Source organism: Urocitellus parryii, chromosome 14 (assembly GCF_045843805.1).
Source record: "Urocitellus parryii isolate mUroPar1 chromosome 14, mUroPar1.hap1, whole genome shotgun sequence".
NCBI lineage: Eukaryota > Metazoa > Chordata > Mammalia > Rodentia > Sciuridae > Urocitellus > Urocitellus parryii.
The window spans coordinates 63,581,626-63,602,616 of record NC_135544.1 but is presented as its reverse complement, the minus strand read 5'-3'; the positions used below and the strand labels follow the sequence as shown (position 1 = coordinate 63,602,616).

The 20,991-nt window shown below is 38.4% G+C and overlaps 1 pseudogene; it reads right to left on the bottom strand.

Annotated features, from left to right (window-relative positions):
* LOC144250090 (thyroid receptor-interacting protein 11 pseudogene) overlaps positions 1–19,764 on the bottom strand; it is a 31,811-nt pseudogene extending 12,047 nt beyond the window's left edge.
* Between the last annotated feature and the right edge of the window lie 1,227 nt (positions 19,765–20,991).

The window sequence follows — 20,991 nt, the reverse complement described above, 5'->3', positions numbered from 1 at the left end:
ATAAAAGTAATTGTGCATTTTGTACCATAGAGTATTCCCAGTGTTTCCTAGAATTGTTGCAACTGATGCTGGAGGCTTTGAAATAGAGCAGGAGGCATAAGGGCCGTGGCTTGTGACCCTTCCCAAAGTATGTAAGATTGATAGACATTGAATGCAAATAAACAACTATGCATCATTGAATTTTTTCCTGTCACTGAAATGCTAGTAGAGCTCAAGGAATTGTGAGCCTCTTTGTCTGCAGTACAGGAAAAATAAGAAATTTAAAGACTTGAGTTACATACAATTTCTGATAACATACCTTAGGTTGGTTCTCAGCTTAAAAAACACAAAAAGAGAAATGTCATCATTTTCCATAGCATTGGGAAACTTTTCATAGGTGGGAAACTTTACTATCAGAGCTCATCGGTTCTCAGACATTTATATGTTTTGAATACTTGGCCAATGTGCCTTTGGGATGCGTCCTCCAGTTGTTGTTTCAGTGATTTTGTTCATGCCTAACAACTGATGGCATCTTAATTTTGGTAAAATAATGTAAATGTTAAGGTGAAATTTAGAAATAAGAAAGGAAAAGCTGATATGTGTGTAGCTACTAGGTGTTTTTCTTCCTTTTTTTTATTTTTGTAAAGTAAAGCAAAAGATAAACCAAAAGGTTCTAGCTTAAGTTAGGTAAAATCAAAGAGGAGAAAAAAGAAGATAACATTGCTAATACTTCACTGCCACCTGTAATTTCCAAAACAACTAAGAGCATTTTTATTAAAATTAACTTTATTGACATTTATATTAAATTATATAGTCAATATTAAATAATTCAATCTATATTATGTTAAATTTACTTTGTTAAATTGTATTAATTTAAATAAAATTTAATGAATTTTTAAATATAAATCATACTATAATTTAACATAAGTTAATAAGCAATATCAATTAATAAAATAAATTTAAATCAAACCATCGTATTAATAAAAGAAATTTAAATAATACTACTAATAAAATTAATTTAAATTAGATTGATTTAAATTAGATTAATTTATATTAAATGATAGTATAATTTATATTTAAAAACATATTAAATTTTGTTTAAATTAATTTTAATAAAAACGTTCTGAATGGTTTTAGAAACTACGGGTGTCAGAGAAGTATGTGCTATGCAATCTGCTTTTTCGCTTCTCGGATTTCACCTACTTAAGCTAGAAACTTTTGATTCATCTTTTACCTTAATTTATCAAAAGGTTATAACTACTCCTGTTGTAAAGCTTTTCATCTTCCAAAAACTGTTGTCAGCTTATTTCTCTCCCCAACTTGTTTTGATCAAATGTTTTATAAAATGTGTTTATAAGAACGATTGTAGAGCCCCCAATAGTAGGTAGATAAGCAGTCCAGATATTTAATGATACATTCTTACTAATTAACTTTTCCATTGGCAATGGATCATGTGATCCCACTTCGGGGTTGCCTCATAAAAATACTCTTCCTTCTGGACATATTTATCATCTGGAAAACTGAATTAATGTGAAGTGACTTTCGTAGAGAAATGGAAATCAGCAAAATGGATAGGGGTCATAGAATTTGGATTCAAAGCATCTTAGAATTTATCCACTAAGCTTCCTGTTTAGGTCCTCCCCATTGGAATTTTCGCTTGGTAGTTGTACAATGTTATCTTGGATAAACTAAATATTCTCAACGTTTTGCAACATTATATTTGGTTTTCATGTACTCTAAATCTGAGACATCCTTCTTATGGGTTGGATTTCTCTCGTTTCCTGTGATTGCATGTATCGTTTTTATCTTAATGCCATTAAGTGAGGTTGGAACTAGTGGTTCAAGAAGGCTGCTCTGTACAGTGGCTCACAAAAGTACATCAGAATTGATAACTGGTGATGATTATCTGCTACATTGGAACAAAATTCTATAAACAAAAAGTGCTACAAAAAACAAAACAAATTTTTTAAAAAGTACTATAGCAAAAAATCACAACAACAACAACAACTAAAGAAATAAAATAAAATACCTAGTAGCTATACACTTACATATACCAGCTGTTTTGCTTTCTCTTTTTGTCTACAAGCACATGCGTGCTTTTTCAAAAGGCCATGCTGTAAAACATCAAAAAGGGTTATGGCTTCTTTAGAATAATGCTAAATATTTAGAAGATCCTGGAGTACAGCTCTGGCCCTGTTGTGCAGGGACACTGGCGACGGTGTAAAGGTGGGCATGAAATCTGCAATGGGTGTGAAAAGAGGACGCCCAGGTCCACCAAGTCCAACTCCAGCGAGGTTACTAAGAGGCACCGCTGCAGAACGTGGGACCAAGAGTGGATTCCCGTTGGTGCTTCTGCCAGCTCTTAATTTGGCTCCATCTTTAACATTTCCTGGTAAAGGGGTTCTGAAAAAGAACTCTGAAGCACGGGTTGGGGTTGTTGATTTGGTTTCGGAGGTGTGCTGGGGACACTTGTTGAAGCCCCTCCAAGGCAACTCCTCATCCACTTTCTGACACCACCATAATCTTTATTCAACAAGTGCTCCATTTCGTCCTTTGGAACGTCCAGGATGCTCCCCATCAACTGCAATACTTCACGACGACGTTTGCCTTTTGTTATCTGGAAATGAGCGATTAGAAGGTTTCGCATGAGGACTTTGTCCACTTTTCCTTCTGCGCTGTTGACCAAAGTCGACAATTTCTGTTGTGCGTGGTCCAGCATTTCTTTTCGGAGCTCGTTTTGTTTTTTCAGTTCTGCCATCTGCTCTTCCTTGAGATCTAAGTCTTCTCTCAGCCTGGAAGCAGAATCCCACAGAGCATTCGCTTGATCCAAACGTTCCTGCAGTGATGTTACTTCTCCTTCTAGCTTTTCGGCCTTGTTCTTCCATTCAGCTATTGACTGTTTTTCTTTGGCTAGTTCAGCAGAATGCAGAGCTTTCTCTTCTTCTTGGAAGTGTTGAACCTCGTTTTCTCTTAGGATTTTTACTTTGGTCTCTTGAAAAATATCAGAATTCAGTGTTTGAGCGTCTCCTCTCTCTCCAGGCAACTGGGCTTTTAGTTCTTCAATAGTTTTCTGCAAGTTCTTAATTTCCTCCTCTCTTTCTAAAATTAACTGGCTATGCGCAGCATTCATCTGCTCATACTTGTACTTAAATTCATGCATTTCCTCCTTCTGCTCCTGTAAAGACTGAAGTAGTTGCATTTTATGCTGGTTTTGATTTTCAATTATATTCAGATGGTCTTGAATTTCATCTTCCAGATGATTTTTGACTATGTTCAGTTGAGATACCTCCAATTCTAGTTCTGTGATAGCATCAAGAGCTTCAGGCTCAGCCACTGGTGCAGCTTGATTGTGCTGTTCCGTAAGTATTTCCAGTTCTACTCGCAGATAGTTGTTTTCTGCTCTCATGTAGGTAAGACTTTTGTCCTTTCTTTCAACGGATTGCCTTAAAGTTTCATTTTCTCTTAAGGCCTGAGAACACTTATGTAAATCCTTTTGTAGTTGTGAAATTTTTTCTTCGAGTTTTTCAATAAAAACTTCTTTCTCATTTATGACTTGTGTCAATCGCTCCTCTTCTTCTATATAAGATGCCAAAATTTCCTCAGTTTCTTTTTCATCAGCAGTCATTTGCTCAATATTCTTTTTGAGTCCTGCTATTTCAAAGTCCTTCTCTTGATTGAGTTGAACTGCACATTCGTGTTTCAGCTTTAAGGCCGAGGTATTCCAATCATGTGCATTGGAGAGTTCCTGAATAGTCTGCCTGTGATTATTTGCTTCTTCCAACAGTCTTTTTTCTGCCTGGTGCAGTTTGGCTTCAGTCTCTTCTTTGTCTCTTTTGAGAGTCTCCGTGATAGTGTCTTTTTCTTGAGAGATTTGATTGTAAGCAGCAATAGATTCTTCCAACTTACGCCTTACATCGTCACGTGCTAAAATCAACATTTCATTTTCCGTCTTGAGTTCAACAGCAACTTTCGTTAAGTTTTCATTGAGCTGTTCCTCTTCAGAAAGATTTTGACTTAGGTTGCTAGCTTCAGCTTCTCGTTCTTTAGGCATGTCATCCTTACAATGACTGTTAGAGTCTTCATTCAGAGAGGTTCGATACTTACTCTTAAACCCAGACAGCTCCTCTTCAAGTTGTCTAATGTGATCCTTAAGCCCAAGGTTTTCCTGCTGGATGTTTGAACTATTTTTTTGTGACTGATTTAGCTGATCTACTAAATCTTCTACTTTTCCTTCAAGCTTCTGCTTGGTTAAATGCAAATCACTGAGGCTCCGTGCATTCTCAGTTAACTTCTCCTTCTGCACATGCAGCTCTTGGGATATGTTCATTTGCTCATCCTCAAGTTGATGAACTCTCTTTTTTTCATCATCTAGATCTTGTTCCAACTTCTTGATGACAAGGTCTCCTTCATTTTGTTGTTTTGATAGCTCATCTTGTATCAAAATCATGTGCTCTGTAGCTTCCCGATTCCGATGATCCAGTTCTTCTAACTCAGCCATCAGCATTTTCTTTTCATTGATAGTCTGATTCAGTTCTTCCTCCTTTGCCTTCAAGTGAAGTTTTAAGTCTAGTAATTGTACATTCAAATTCATGTCCGTTGAAGCTCTGTTTTTCATGACTTGATAGTCACGGCTCAGTTTTGACAGTGACATCTGAAGTTCCTCTTTTTCTTGACTCAATGATGACTTCTCTTTTTCTAGAGCTTCAACATGCATTTTAAGTTTCAGATTGTCTTCAGCAAGACGGTTATCCTGGTTTAAACCATTTAGTCTCACGATTTCCTTCTCCGCATCAGCCAGGGCTCGTTGAAGCCTGAACACTTCTTCCACTGCTGAATGCTGAGGAAGGGTTCTTCCCTTTTCTGCCACAGTAGAACTCTGCTCCCAAACTGAAATTTCATGCTGATGATCATATATGTCTGGACTTTGGTTTGGTTGAAGAGTCTTGATAGTATTTAGTACTTTGCAGATTTCACTTGAGTCAGAATGGTGCGTTCCCTGAGCCTCAGCAATCTGCCTCGAGTGGCCAACTTCAGATTCATGTTTTGCAACTTCAGTTGGTAATCCGTTTGTTTCTTGTTGTGATAAAATTATGTCACTAAAGTCCGTGTCATCATCACGAAAGGCTGAAAAATGACTACCGACCAGGGGACCGAACGGAGCCGGTGCAGTTGTTGTTGGTACACCACAAGCTCCCGAGCGTACTGATTGAGCAGCTGCCTGTAGTTGGAACATTTGATCTTGCAGTACAATCTGTCCTGCTTTAGGATGGCTGATCTCTACCTCTTTCTGTGGCAGTTGATTCTGGGAACTTACAGACTGATGGTTTATTTGTAGCTCTGATGCTTCATGCTTTTCTTCCAGGTCAGTACAGCACTTTTTCGGTCCTTCATTCTCACATCTTAGTGTGGAATCAGTAGTTTCCATTTCCTTTCTCGAACAATGATGTAAAGCTGCTTCTGGGTCTCCTAAGTCATCCAGAAGCATTTCCCTGTTGAAGGTGGAGCTCTGGCCGGTGAGGAAAGCCAAGCTGCTCCCCACCTGACCCAAGAAGTGGCCCAAGCCTGAGCCCAGGCCTCCAAACCAGGACCACATCGTGGCCACTTCAGTGATCCATCGGACCAGCTCTGAGAAGCGCGTCCATCACCATCCACTTCTCTGCCCCGAACGTCCTCCGGCGTTGCCGGGGTCGATTATGACCCAAGCGCTCAGAATTCCTCAGAGCGCGGGGTTCCTGGGGCTCCACCAACACTAATCATCCCTTCCTGCCTGTAAACTCAGAAGCCTGTCCTGCGCTTTGACCAGGGACTGGCATCCAGTAGCACACTCACCCCCTGCAGGGCCTCTGCTTCTTCCCTGCACTTGCCTGTCAGCTATTGGCTCACAGGATTGGGCAGGGTTGGCTGGGAGGAGCTAGAGATCCAGGAAAGTGTCCCAGTTTGAGTCCCAAGGCAGTGTGCTGTGGAGCCAGGAAGAATCAATGTTGTAGATGAAATCCAAAGGTAGTTCACTGGACAGTTCCCTCTTGTCTGGGAGAGGTGGGCTTTTTGTCCCATTCAGTTGCATTCAGTTGACGAGGTGAGGTCTCGCTCCACATTAGAGAATGGAATCTATTTAACTAAAAGTCCCCGATTCAAAAGTAAATCTCACCCCATAACACCAGCACAGACACACCCAGAATAAAAGTTGGCCAAGTATCTGGGCATCGTAGCCCAGACGAGTTAACATATAAAATTAACCATCACAGAGTCTTAATCAGTCTCAGAATTCAAATTATAATACGGATTAAATTTCACTAAAGAACCATCTTTACCCTTTCCAAAAGTAAACTTTTGCTGTTAATCTATACATTTTCGAGTTCATTTTAATATTATTTGGTCCTTGTTGATTCTGATTGAAGTTTATTTAAGTGCTCAAAAATTCCGCTTAAATTTCACTTAAGAAAAATTTGTTTTAGAGCCAATAGGTTGATGTTCACTTCACCTATGGTTGTTTATCAGTGCCAAATATAATCCAGGTTTCAAGAGTACAGAGCGAAATAGAAAGTTGAGAAATTTTCTACTATGGAGTAACAATCCTAAATGTAATTCCCATACCTCTAAGGATCAGAAGGAGTTAAGATAAGGCCCTGCTTTCCAAGGTGTTTAAATTCCAACAAGTTAATGAGGAGGCAGTTTTGTAGAGTTGGGGACAAAGCAAAGAGAGGAAGCACGTGGGCTGTAACAGACAGACCAGTTGGGACCAAAGCAATTTTGGAGCTAAACTGACAGAATGCATTTATGAAACCTCTCTCACAAGCATGAGTTGAACAGTAAATGAGAACATAGTGTGTGTAGTTCTCACCTGATGGCTGGTGCAGAGAAAGTGGCCAACAAATGGAGCCTGCTGCCACTTTGTTCATATTTGCCTTTTTGTTTCCTTTAGGATCATTTTCCTTATTACCCTTTAGAAGGGGTTTGGGTTTGCTCCCATTACTCTCTTCCCAGAGCCCATATTCAGGAGACTCTTTTCCTTGAGCTGTTCTTTCTATATGTCTGTTCAGGAAACAAAACCCCAAGGTGGCAGAAATAAAATTTAAAAAAAAGGAAGAATTTTTGGAAAATTAATGGTTAAATAGATTCTGAGGATCATATGAATCACCTCATAATGTCTCTTGCCTTCAAGATAGAGCAAGTAGACATAATTACTCAGATTGCTATCAGAAACTAGTGACTGCATTTGTGTCCTGTGCTAGAAAAGGAAATCTTCTTGGTCCTTCTTATTCATCTCCAAATCTGAGAGAGAAGTCAGGCCTGTGTTAGTCAATGTCTCCTCATAAAAGACTAAAATAAAAATTTAAGCCCCTTTTAGCATCTGCTGAAGTGAGAATCCACGCTGTACCCCAGCTGTGTCTACTGTTGAAGAAGGCATCAACAATACCAAGTGTCCTTTTCTCCCTTTAGACCATTCCTCCTGTGTGTGTGTGTGTGTGTGTGTGTGTGTGTGTGTGTGTGTGTTAGAAGACTTTTTCATCACTTTGACAACATACCTGAGAAAATTAAATGAGTAAATATTTATTTTGGTTCAATTTCAGGCTCCATTGCTGTGGCCTGAAGTGAGGCAGATTACCATGGCAGAGAGCCTGGCTTCAAAACAGAGCTTCTCAACTCATGGAGATCAGGGAAATGGTGAGGGGAAGAGAGGACTGAGGAATATGATGTACCCTTCCAGGGAATCAACTCCAGTGGCCTACCCTCCAACTAGGCCCTACCGCCCACAGTTTTGACCAACTCCCGATAGTCCTGTCCAATCATGAACCCATCAGTGGATTGATCCACAGACGAGGTTAGAGCTCAGGATTCAATTCACCTTTCTGTAGAGTCCGTTCTGAATGCTGGTGGATTGGGGTCCAAGCTTTCAACACATGACCTTTGGGCAACATTCCAGATCCAAATTATAGCAGGGTGCCTCCTTCTCTTTAGGTGTTCTGTGTTTGTTTATTGTTTTAAATCACAAATAATGATCCTTTTTCAGTGTAAGACCTATCCCATTTGGCTTGAATCTGGTTCCAGTGGTTGTTGCTCCTCCTGCTGAAAGGCATTTCTGATCACTCAGATTCGGTCTTCTAGCATGGTTCACTCTGACCACAGCTGTTTGTCATTTTGTATTTCTATCTGAGAGAGATACCTACCTAGTGTATTCGAAACTGACCGTCCAAATAAAAGCATTTCTCTTCTTCTCAATATGTTTGGAATATTCCTGGAAACTATGGGGGATATGGAGGGAAAACCCTGGCTCATTCGCGAGCACACGTGACAAAAAGGATCCAGTAATCATAAGTGTATCCTTATACATATATTCAGTGCCCAAAAAGTACAAGGTATTGTGGTAGATATTGTGAACAACATAAAGCTGTGTTATATACATTTCCTGCTATGAAGTGCAATTGAATACAGTCAGTCAATGGAGAAGATGTTACATAGAGTGATCCTTGAAATATAATGCAAGGTCAGCCATTGACGACTGTGGTGGTGAGGATCTCATATGGGGGAAAAGACTAAGTAAGAAAGAATAAAGCCAGAAGTAGAGAGCCCTGAATAATGTGGCTTTGTTAAAACACAGTTGAAGGTTAAAGTAAGGAAAGCTTTTTGAGTCTATAAACATAGGGTGATAAATTCTATGCAAGATATTAAGTTTGTACTTCTTTTAATACCTCATGATTCATTCAAACATTTTCTTATAGATTTCAGTAGAATTTTTAAATCTCTTTAATATGGGCCTTGTCTCGTTTCTTTTTTTAAATTTTTATTGGTTGCTTAAGAAAAAATTACAATGATCTTGACATATCATATTTCATACATTTGATTCAAGTGGGGTATGAATTCTTATTTTTACCACGTGTACAGTTTGCAGGATCACATTGGCTGTACGTGCAGGTTTATACATACTGCCATACTAGTGTCTGTTATATTCTGCTGCCTTTCCTATTCCCTCCCTATCCCCCCTTCTGTCCCCTCCCCTCCCATAATCTCTCTCTACCCCAGCTACTGTAATTCATTTCTCTCCTTTTTTCCCCCCTTTCCCCTCACATCCTCTTCTATGTAATTGTGTGTAACAATGAGGGTATCCTTCCATTTCCATGAAATTCCCCTTCTCTCTCCCATTCCCTCCCACCTCTTGTCCCTTCTAATTGGTAGTCTTCTTTTCATGCTCTTCCAGCCTGCTCTGTTTTGAGTCCCCCTCCTTATATGAAAGAAGACATTCAGCATTTCTTTCCTAGGGATTGGCTAACTTCACTTAGCATAATCTCCTCTAATGCCATCCATTTCCCTGCAAATGCCATGGTTTTGTTATTTTTTAGTGCTGAGTAATATTCCATTGTGTACAAATGCCACATTTTCTTATCCATTCATCTATTGACTGGCATCTAGGTTGGTTCCACATTCTAGCTATTGTGAATTGTGCTGCTGTGAACCTTGATGTAGCTGTATCCCTATAGCATGCTCTTTTTAGGTCTTTGGGAATAGTCCGCGAGAAGGGGAATAGCTGGGTCGAATGGTGGTTCCATTCCCAGCTTTCCCAGGAACCTCCATAATGCTTTCCAAATTGGCTGCACCAATTTGCAGTCGCACCAGCAATGTACAAGTGTACCTTTTCCCCCCACATCCTTGCCAGCACTTGTTGTTGTTTGACTTCCTAATGGCTGCCATTCTTACTGGACTGATTTGGTATCTTAGAGTGGTTTTAATTTGCATTTCTCTGATTGCTAGAGATGGTGAGCATTTTTTTCCGTGTATTTTTTGATTAATTGTGTATCCTTCTCTGAGAAGTGTCTGTTCAGGTCCTTGGCCCATTTGTTGATTGGGTTGTTTGTTTTCTTAATGTTTACTTTTTGAGTTCTTTGTGTACTCTGGATATTAGGGCTCGGCACATTTGTATCTTTAAGAATTGGCATAATCAATGAAATGTTCCGCACACGTTTGTAGGAAGATTAACATAACACTCCAGTGACAATACAGTAGTAGAAGGATTGATTTGGACTGAGAAGTTGTTCAGTGAATGATATATTACCCATAAATTTGAATTCTCATTATCATAAAGAAGCAAGGTGGAAATAAGAATTTCTTTAAGAGAGTGTTGGGTCTATGGCTCAAGTAGTAGCTCGTTCACCTAGCATGCGTGAGGCATGGGGTTTGATCCTCAGCACTACATAAAAAAAAAAATAAAATAAAATAAAGATGTTGTGTCCACTAAAGGCTAAATAATAAATATTTTTAAAATAGAATTTAAAATAATAGTCCATAAATGTTATGTACAAACTGTGAAAGTAGATTCGTCAACAGATTAATTGTCTGCCTCGAACTAGAATCAGTTGCCTACTGATTTGCCTGGATGATGTTCTCAATTCTGTTTTTTTTTTTTTTTTTTTTTCTTTCATTCCACTGGGCAAACATCTGCCGGGCTTTCTTGATGGCAACATAGTGATTACTGAGCTCCACCCTATTAGAAATACAACTAGTTTTCAACTCATGAAAGTCTATAAAAGCCACTTTTTTAGAAGTCTCTAAACTTTGGAACTATTCAATGATACTCTATTTTTGCCAGCAATAAACAATATATATATATATATATATATATATTTTAATGTAAAGGGCAAGGTATTGAACAGACACTTCACAGAAGAAGCAATACAATCAGTCAATAAATATATGAAAAAATGTTCAACTTCACTAGTAATGAGAGAGATGCAAATCAAAACTACTCTAAGATTTCATCTCACTTCAATCAGAATGGCAATCATCAAGAATATAAGCAACAGTAAATGTTGGCGAGGATGTGGGGGGAAAAGGTACACGTATACATTGCTGGTGGCACTGCAAATTGATGCAGCCAGTCTGAAAAGCAGTATGAAAATTCCTCGGAAAACTGGGATCGGAAGCACCATTTGACCCAGCTGTCCCACTCATTGGTTTATAACTAAAGGACTTAAAATCGGTATACTAAAAATTCATTAAATTTCATTTAAATTAATACAATTTAACAAAGTCAATTTAAATAACATTTAATATAGATTAAATCATTTAATATGAACTATATAATAAAAATATTAATAAGATTAATTTTAATAAAAATCCACTTAGTGGTTTTAGAAACTACAGGTATCAGAGAAATATTAGCTATATATTCTACTTTTGTCTGCTCTCTCATTTTGCCTAACTTAAGCTAGAAACTTTTGTTTATCTTTTATCTTAATTTACCAAGATAAAAATGGGAAGACAAAACACCCAGTAGCTACACACATCAGCTTTTCCTTTGTTTTTTTCTAAATTTTGCCTTAACATTTACATTATTTTATCCAGTATCCAGGTATTTTCTTATGTTTTTATGTTAAAAGCATATGCCGTTTGATTTCAATCTCTTTTCAAATACATATATCTAAAATCCCTGTTGCTTCTGCCATTATAGTATTTTAATTTAATTCCATCTTGATTTTTGCTTTAATCTAACAATTATTTGGAATTGTTTCTATGGCCCTAATTTCATTGTATATGGAATTTTTTTTTTTTTTTTTTTTTTTGAGGAGTCAAAATTCTTCTAATTTTAGATGCACAAGGAATTGCAGCCTGTGTGATAACACCTTTACGGAATTGGCTGGCGTTTTCATTGTGGTCTAGGGCATGGTAAATTTTGGTGGCTGTAGCCTGTGTGTTTGAACATGATATGTAGTTTTGTGTGCATGGTACAACTTCTTGGTATAGCTCCTCAGTCAGGCTTCTTAAGTGCATTACACAGCTCTTCTCTATCCCTCCCCCCTGCTTGTTGGTGGTTCCTTGTTTGGGTTCTGAGAGAGGGATGTTCAGTTGATGCCTTTTATTCTGCAGGGTTTCCCATGTTTTTGCTCTATGTACCCCACGGTGTGGTACCCCAGATAACTATCTTATTGTTGTCCTGTGCTCTGTGATCCCTGGTATGTAATACTGAAAGCATGAAGCAGCCTGTTACCTCTCAGCTTCTGCAAGTGAACTGTTTCCTTGCATGTTCTATGTTTGCTTTTGTCTTTTCAACTTGATCTACTCTTTCATAATCTATTTTTGTGTTCAGTCCTTGAAATTCTCATTCTTATTTTGGATCACTGAGCATTTCAAATGTCCTTTTCTAACTTCTATGAGGATTTGGTGGTAGAAGGAGAAAGAGAGGTGAAACATGCTCATTTTCAGCCTTTAAGATTGAACCTCAAATCTTAGTGTAGTTTTGATTTTCACTTCTCTAAGTGCTAGTGATGATGAGCATATTTGCATAAATTTGTTGATTAATTTTATATCATCTTGGGAGAAGTGTCTGTTCAGGTCCGTGGCCCATTTATTGAATGGGTTATTTTATTTTATTTTATTTATTTATTTATTCGTTCGTTCGTTCATTCATTCATTTATTTATTTATTTGTGTGTGTGTGTGTGTGTGTGTGTGTGTGTGTGTATTTAGATTTGTGAGTTCTTTCTATACCCTAGAGATTAGTGCTCTATCTGATGTGTGATGGGGCAAAACTTTTCTCCCAAGATGTAGGATCCCTATTCACCTCCCAGATTGTTTGTTTTGTGGAGAAGAAACTTTTTTAGTTTGAATCTATCTCATTTATTGATACTTGGTTTTAATTCTTGTGCTATAGGAGTCTCATTAAGGAATTTTGGGACTAATCCCATATGATTGGAATTAGGGCCTACTTTTTCTTCTGTTACATGCAAGGTCTCTGGTTTTATTCCTAGGTCCTTGATTCATTTGAGTGGAGTTTTGTGCATGGTGAGAGATAGGGGTTTAATTGCACCTCCCTCCAGTTAGAATGTCAGCGATTTTTGAAAATGGCAGCTATGATGAAGACAACAACAGTAAGTGTTGGTGAGGATTTCAGGAAAAATGTACACTCCTACACTGTCGGTGGGACTGTAGATTGGTGCAGCCAATATGGAAAGCAGTTTGGCGGCAATTCCTTGGAAATTTGGGAATAGAACCACCATTTGACCTAGCTATCCCTCTTTTTGGTCTATACCCAAAGGACTTAAAAACTGCATACTACAGGGACACAGCCGCATCAATGTTTATAGCAGCAAAATTCACATTAGCTAAATTGTGGAAACAACTTAGTAGATGAATGCATAAAAAAAAAATGTGGCATTTATACACAATTAATATCACTCAGATACTTACCCTCTCGCTCAGTCCAGGAGACGCTAGTGCCCTTCACTACCTCTGTCAGAGCCTGGTTCGGACAGCTGGTGCCTCGGAGAGGACAGGCTGATCCTGCCTGCCTCCCATGTACCCTTTGTCACAGGGAGCGACATTCATGTGAGACCAAGTAAAATCCAGTCATAGACATTAATAGAATATCTCAAAAAAGTATTTAATAAAAAGGCTAGCAAATACAGGGTCTTTAATGAAACTTTAATAAAATTTATGAGACAAGGAAACTGAAAGCACAATATTTTCTTAGGAACTTTTCTGTTTGGTGTTATTCTTTACAATATAGCAGCTTTTCCTAAGAATGCAGGGAGTATGAAATTTCTAAGGCTATCTTGCTGTGTTCTCCATTAAACCCCTTGTCTTAAAAAAACCTTGGATCTAGATTAATCTTTGTAATTTTCTGAGTACCTGTATAACATATTTTTCTCAAGAATGCAGTGAGGTCGCCGTTTCCAAGAGCTCTTCAATTCTGAAATATAAGAAGTGTGTTTCCAGGCATTGAAACCCAAAGGCTCACCTAGACACAATGGAGTGAGCAGAATATATAAAAATCTCTCATGACAAATCTGAACTCTGCTTTTCCCAACCGTGTGAAGTCTACTGGAATAAGATTCCAAGTAATTTGGCAAGTCGAAGCCAAATATATACTTTGATATTCTTCTCGGGAGTAAGCCGTGTGATGTTACAGGAAGGCAGATTTTAGTGCTGAATTTCTGATCGTATCCCCCCAAAAGTTGTTCCATGCATATCATGCAAGAATGTAACCTCCAAAAAATAAATAAATAAAAGAGAGGACATTTGACGTAAGAAGGCTGGATAATATTTGCATGTTCGTGTATTTTTACCACACATCATACCTTCTTATTTCTTCCTTGCTCTGATTTGAAGCATATGCTTTCATTTTTCATTTTGGCTTACCGTGTTATCACTTAATAATAATTCAGTAAATTTACTTAGAACAAGAAAGTCACCTAATGACTCATGTCTTAGAGATGCTTTCAAATAAAAGTAATTGTGCATTTTGTACCATAGAGTATTCCCAGTGTTTCCTAGAATTGTTGCAACTGATGCTGGAGGCTTTGAAATAGAGCAGGAGGCATAAGGGCCGTGGCTTGTGACCCTTCCCAAAGTATGTAAGATTGATAGACATTGAATGCAAATAAACAACTATGCATCATTGAATTTTTTCCTGTCACTGAAATGCTAGTAGAGCTCAAGGAATTGTGAGCCTCTTTGTCTGCAGTACAGGAAAAATAAGAAATTTAAAGACTTGAGTTACATACAATTTCTGATAACATACCTTAGGTTGGTTCTCAGCTTAAAAAACACAAAAAGAGAAATGTCATCATTTTCCATAGCATTGGGAAACTTTTCATAGGTGGGAAACTTTACTATCAGAGCTCATCGGTTCTCAGACATTTATATGTTTTGAATACTTGGCCAATGTGCCTTTGGGATGCGTCCTCCAGTTGTTGTTTCAGTGATTTTGTTCATGCCTAACAACTGATGGCATCTTAATTTTGGTAAAATAATGTAAATGTTAAGGTGAAATTTAGAAATAAGAAAGGAAAAGCTGATATGTGTGTAGCTACTAGGTGTTTTTCTTCCTTTTTTTTATTTTTGTAAAGTAAAGCAAAAGATAAACCAAAAGGTTCTAGCTTAAGTTAGGTAAAATCAAAGAGGAGAAAAAAGAAGATAACATTGCTAATACTTCACTGCCACCTGTAATTTCCAAAACAACTAAGAGCATTTTTATTAAAATTAACTTTATTGACATTTATATTAAATTATATAGTCAATATTAAATAATTCAATCTATATTATGTTAAATTTACTTTGTTAAATTGTATTAATTTAAATAAAATTTAATGAATTTTTAAATATAAATCATACTATAATTTAACATAAGTTAATAAGCAATATCAATTAATAAAATAAATTTAAATCAAACCATCGTATTAATAAAAGAAATTTAAATAATACTACTAATAAAATTAATTTAAATTAGATTGATTTAAATTAGATTAATTTATATTAAATGATAGTATAATTTATATTTAAAAACATATTAAATTTTGTTTAAATTAATTTTAATAAAAACGTTCTGAATGGTTTTAGAAACTACGGGTGTCAGAGAAGTATGTGCTATGCAATCTGCTTTTTCGCTTCTCGGATTTCACCTACTTAAGCTAGAAACTTTTGATTCATCTTTTACCTTAATTTATCAAAAGGTTATAACTACTCCTGTTGTAAAGCTTTTCATCTTCCAAAAACTGTTGTCAGCTTATTTCTCTCCCCAACTTGTTTTGATCAAATGTTTTATAAAATGTGTTTATAAGAACGATTGTAGAGCCCCCAATAGTAGGTAGATAAGCAGTCCAGATATTTAATGATACATTCTTACTAATTAACTTTTCCATTGGCAATGGATCATGTGATCCCACTTCGGGGTTGCCTCATAAAAATACTCTTCCTTCTGGACATATTTATCATCTGGAAAACTGAATTAATGTGAAGTGACTTTCGTAGAGAAATGGAAATCAGCAAAATGGATAGGGGTCATAGAATTTGGATTCAAAGCATCTTAGAATTTATCCACTAAGCTTCCTGTTTAGGTCCTCCCCATTGGAATTTTCGCTTGGTAGTTGTACAATGTTATCTTGGATAAACTAAATATTCTCAACGTTTTGCAACATTATATTTGGTTTTCATGTACTCTAAATCTGAGACATCCTTCTTATGGGTTGGATTTCTCTCGTTTCCTGTGATTGCATGTATCGTTTTTATCTTAATGCCATTAAGTGAGGTTGGAACTAGTGGTTCAAGAAGGCTGCTCTGTACAGTGGCTCACAAAAGTACATCAGAATTGATAACTGGTGATGATTATCTGCTACATTGGAACAAAATTCTATAAACAAAAAGTGCTACAAAAAACAAAACAAATTTTTTAAAAAGTACTATAGCAAAAAATCACAACAACAACAACAACTAAAGAAATAAAATAAAATACCTAGTAGCTATACACTTACATATACCAGCTGTTTTGCTTTCTCTTTTTGTCTACAAGCACATGCGTGCTTTTTCAAAAGGCCATGCTGTAAAACATCAAAAAGGGTTATGGCTTCTTTAGAATAATGCTAAATATTTAGAAGATCCTGGAGTACAGCTCTGGCCCTGTTGTGCAGGGACACTGGCGACGGTGTAAAGGTGGGCATGAAATCTGCAATGGGTGTGAAAAGAGGACGCCCAGGTCCACCAAGTCCAACTCCAGCGAGGTTACTAAGAGGCACCGCTGCAGAACGTGGGACCAAGAGTGGATTCCCGTTGGTGCTTCTGCCAGCTCTTAATTTGGCTCCGTCTTTAACATTTCCTGGTAAAGGGGTTCTGAAAAAGAACTCTGAAGCACGGGTTGGGGTTGTTGATTTGGTTTCGGAGGTGTGCTGGGGACACTTGTTGAAGCCCCTCCAAGGCAACTCCTCATCCACTTTCTGACACCACCATAATCTTTATTCAACAAGTGCTCCATTTCGTCCTTTGGAACGTCCAGGATGCTCCCCATCAACTGCAATACTTCACGACGACGTTTGCCTTTTGTTATCTGGAAATGAGCGATTAGAAGGTTTCGCATGAGGACTTTGTCCACTTTTCCTTCTGCGCTGTTGACCAAAGTCGACAATTTCTGTTGTGCGTGGTCCAGCATTTCTTTTCGGAGCTCGTTTTGTTTTTTCAGTTCTGCCATCTGCTCTTCCTTGAGATCTAAGTCTTCTCTCAGCCTGGAAGCAGAATCCCACAGAGCATTCGCTTGATCCAAACGTTCCTGCAGTGATGTTACTTCTCCTTCTAGCTTTTCGGCCTTGTTCTTCCATTCAGCTATTGACTGTTTTTCTTTGGCTAGTTCAGCAGAATGCAGAGCTTTCTCTTCTTCTTGGAAGTGTTGAACCTCGTTTTCTCTTAGGATTTTTACTTTGGTCTCTTGAAAAATATCAGAATTCAGTGTTTGAGCGTCTCCTCTCTCTCCAGGCAACTGGGCTTTTAGTTCTTCAATAGTTTTCTGCAAGTTCTTAATTTCCTCCTCTCTTTCTAAAATTAACTGGCTATGCGCAGCATTCATCTGCTCATACTTGTACTTAAATTCATGCATTTCCTCCTTCTGCTCCTGTAAAGACTGAAGTAGTTGCATTTTATGCTGGTTTTGATTTTCAATTATATTCAGATGGTCTTGAATTTCATCTTCCAGATGATTTTTGACTATGTTCAGTTGAGATACCTCCAATTCTAGTTCTGTGATAGCATCAAGAGCTTCAGGCTCAGCCACTGGTGCAGCTTGATTGTGCTGTTCCGTAAGTATTTCCAGTTCTACTCGCAGATAGTTGTTTTCTGCTCTCATGTAGGTAAGACTTTTGTCCTTTCTTTCAACGGATTGCCTTAAAGTTTCATTTTCTCTTAAGGCCTGAGAACACTTATGTAAATCCTTTTGTAGTTGTGAAATTTTTTCTTCGAGTTTTTCAATAAAAACTTCTTTCTCATTTATGACTTGTGTCAATCGCTCCTCTTCTTCTATATAAGATGCCAAAATTTCCTCAGTTTCTTTTTCATCAGCAGTCATTTGCTCAATATTCTTTTTGAGTCCTGCTATTTCAAAGTCCTTCTCTTGATTGAGTTGAACTGCACATTCGTGTTTCAGCTTTAAGGCCGAGGTATTCCAATCATGTGCATTGGAGAGTTCCTGAATAGTCTGCCTGTGATTATTTGCTTCTTCCAACAGTCTTTTTTCTGCCTGGTGCAGTTTGGCTTCAGTCTCTTCTTTGTCTCTTTTGAGAGTCTCCGTGATAGTGTCTTTTTCTTGAGAGATTTGATTGTAAGCAGCAATAGATTCTTCCAACTTACGCCTTACATCGTCACGTGCTAAAATCAACATTTCATTTTCCGTCTTGAGTTCAACAGCAACTTTCGTTAAGTTTTCATTGAGCTGTTCCTCTTCAGAAAGATTTTGACTTAGGTTGCTAGCTTCAGCTTCTCGTTCTTTAGGCATGTCATCCTTACAATGACTGTTAGAGTCTTCATTCAGAGAGGTTCGATACTTACTCTTAAACCCAGACAGCTCCTCTTCAAGTTGTCTAATGTGATCCTTAAGCCCAAGGTTTTCCTGCTGGATGTTTGAACTATTTTTTTGTGACTGATTTAGCTGATCTACTAAATCTTCTACTTTTCCTTCAAGCTTCTGCTTGGTTAAATGCAAATCACTGAGGCTCCGTGCATTCTCAGTTAACTTCTCCTTCTGCACATGCAGCTCTTGGGATATGTTCATTTGCTCATCCTCAAGTTGATGAACTCTCTTTTTTTCATCATCTAGATCTTGTTCCAACTTCTTGATGACAAGGTCTCCTTCATTTTGTTGTTTTGATAGCTCATCTTGTATCAAAATCATGTGCTCTGTAGCTTCCCGATTCCGATGATCCAGTTCTTCTAACTCAGCCATCAGCATTTTCTTTTCATTGATAGTCTGATTCAGTTCTTCCTCCTTTGCCTTCAAGTGAAGTTTTAAGTCTAGTAATTGTACATTCAAATTCATGTCCGTTGAAGCTCTGTTTTTCATGACTTGATAGTCACGGCTCAGTTTTGACAGTGACATCTGAAGTTCCTCTTTTTCTTGACTCAATGATGACTTCTCTTTTTCTAGAGCTTCAACATGCATTTTAAGTTTCAGATTGTCTTCAGCAAGACGGTTATCCTGGTTTAAACCATTTAGTCTCACGATTTCCTTCTCCGCATCAGCCAGGGCTCGTTGAAGCCTGAACACTTCTTCCACTGCTGAATGCTGAGGAAGGGTTCTTCCCTTTTCTGCCACAGTAGAACTCTGCTCCCAAACTGAAATTTCATGCTGATGATCATATATGTCTGGACTTTGGTTTGGTTGAAGAGTCTTGATAGTATTTAGTACTTTGCAGATTTCACTTGAGTCAGAATGGTGCGTTCCCTGAGCCTCAGCAATCTGCCTCGAGTGGCCAACTTCAGATTCATGTTTTGCAACTTCAGTTGGTAATCCGTTTGTTTCTTGTTGTGATAAAATTATGTCACTAAAGTCCGTGTCATCATCACGAAAGGCTGAAAAATGACTACCGACCAGGGGACCGAACGGAGCCGGTGCAGTTGTTGTTGGTACACCACAAGCTCCCGAGCGTACTGATTGAGCAGCTGCCTGTAGTTGGAACATTTGATCTTGCAGTACAATCTGTCCTGCTTTAGGATGGCTGATCTCTACCTCTTTCTGTGGCAGTTGATTCTGGGAACTTACAGACTGATGGTTTATTTGTAGCTCTGATGCTTCATGCTTTTCTTCCAGGTCAGTACAGCACTTTTTCGGTCCTTCATTCTCACATCTTAGTGTGGAATCAGTAGTTTCCATTTCCTTTCTCGAACAATGATGTAAAGCTGCTTCTGGGTCTCCTAAGTCATCCAGAAGCATTTCCCTGTTGAAGGTGGAGCTCTGGCCGGTGAGGAAAGCCAAGCTGCTCCCCACCTGACCCAAGAAGTGGCCCAAGCCTGAGCCCAGGCCTCCAAACCAGGACCACATCGTGGCCACTTCAGTGATCCATCGGACCAGCTCTGAGAAGCGCGTCCATCACCATCCACTTCTCTGCCCCGAACGTCCTCCGGCGTTGCCGGGGTCGATTATGACCCAAGCGCTCAGAATTCCTCAGAGCGCGGGGTTCCTGGGGCTCCACCAACACTAATCATCCCTTCCTGCCTGTAAACTCAGAAGCCTGTCCTGCGCTTTGACCAGGGACTGGCATCCAGTAGCACACTCACCCCCTGCAGGGCCTCTGCTTCTTCCCTGCACTTGCCTGTCAGCTATTGGCTCACAGGATTGGGCAGGGTTGGCTGGGAGGAGCTAGAGATCCAGGAAAGTGTCCCAGTTTGAGTCCCAAGGCAGTGTGCTGTGGAGCCAGGAAGAATCAATGTTGTAGATGAAATCCAAAGGTAGTTCACTGGACAGTTCCCTCTTGTCTGGGAGAGGTGGGCTTTTTGTCCCATTCAGTTGCATTCAGTTGACGAGGTGAGGTCTCGCTCCACATTAGAGAATGGAATCTATTTAACTAAAAGTCCCCGATTCAAAAGTAAATCTCACCCCATAACACCAGCACAGACACACCCAGAATAAAAGTTGGCCAAGTATCTGGGCATCGTAGCCCAGACGAGTTAACATATAAAATTAACCATCACAGAGTCTTAATCAGTCTCAGAATTCAAATTATAATACGGATTAAATTTCACTAAAGAACCATCTTTACCCTTTCCAAAAGTAAACTTTTGCTGTTAATCTATACATTTTCGAGTTCATTTTAATATTATTTGGTCCTTGTTGATTCTGATTGAAGTTTATTTAAGTGCTCAAAAATTCCGCTTAAATTTCACTTAAGAAAAATTTGTTTTAGAGCCAATAGGTTGATGTTCACTTCACCTATGGTTGTTTATCAGTGCCAAATATAATCCAGGTTTCAAGAGTACAGAGCGAAATAGAAAGTTGAGAAATTTTCTACTATGGAGTAACAATCCTAAATGTAATTCCCATACCTCTAAGGATCAGAAGGAGTTAAGATAAGGCCCTGCTTTCCAAGGTGTTTAAATTCCAACAAGTTAATGAGGAGGCAGTTTTGTAGAGTTGGGGACAAAGCAAAGAGAGGAAGCACGTGGGCTGTAACAGACAGACCAGTTGGGACCAAAGCAATTTTGGAGCTAAACTGACAGAATGCATTTATGAAACCTCTCTCACAAGCATGAGTTGAACAGTAAATGAGAA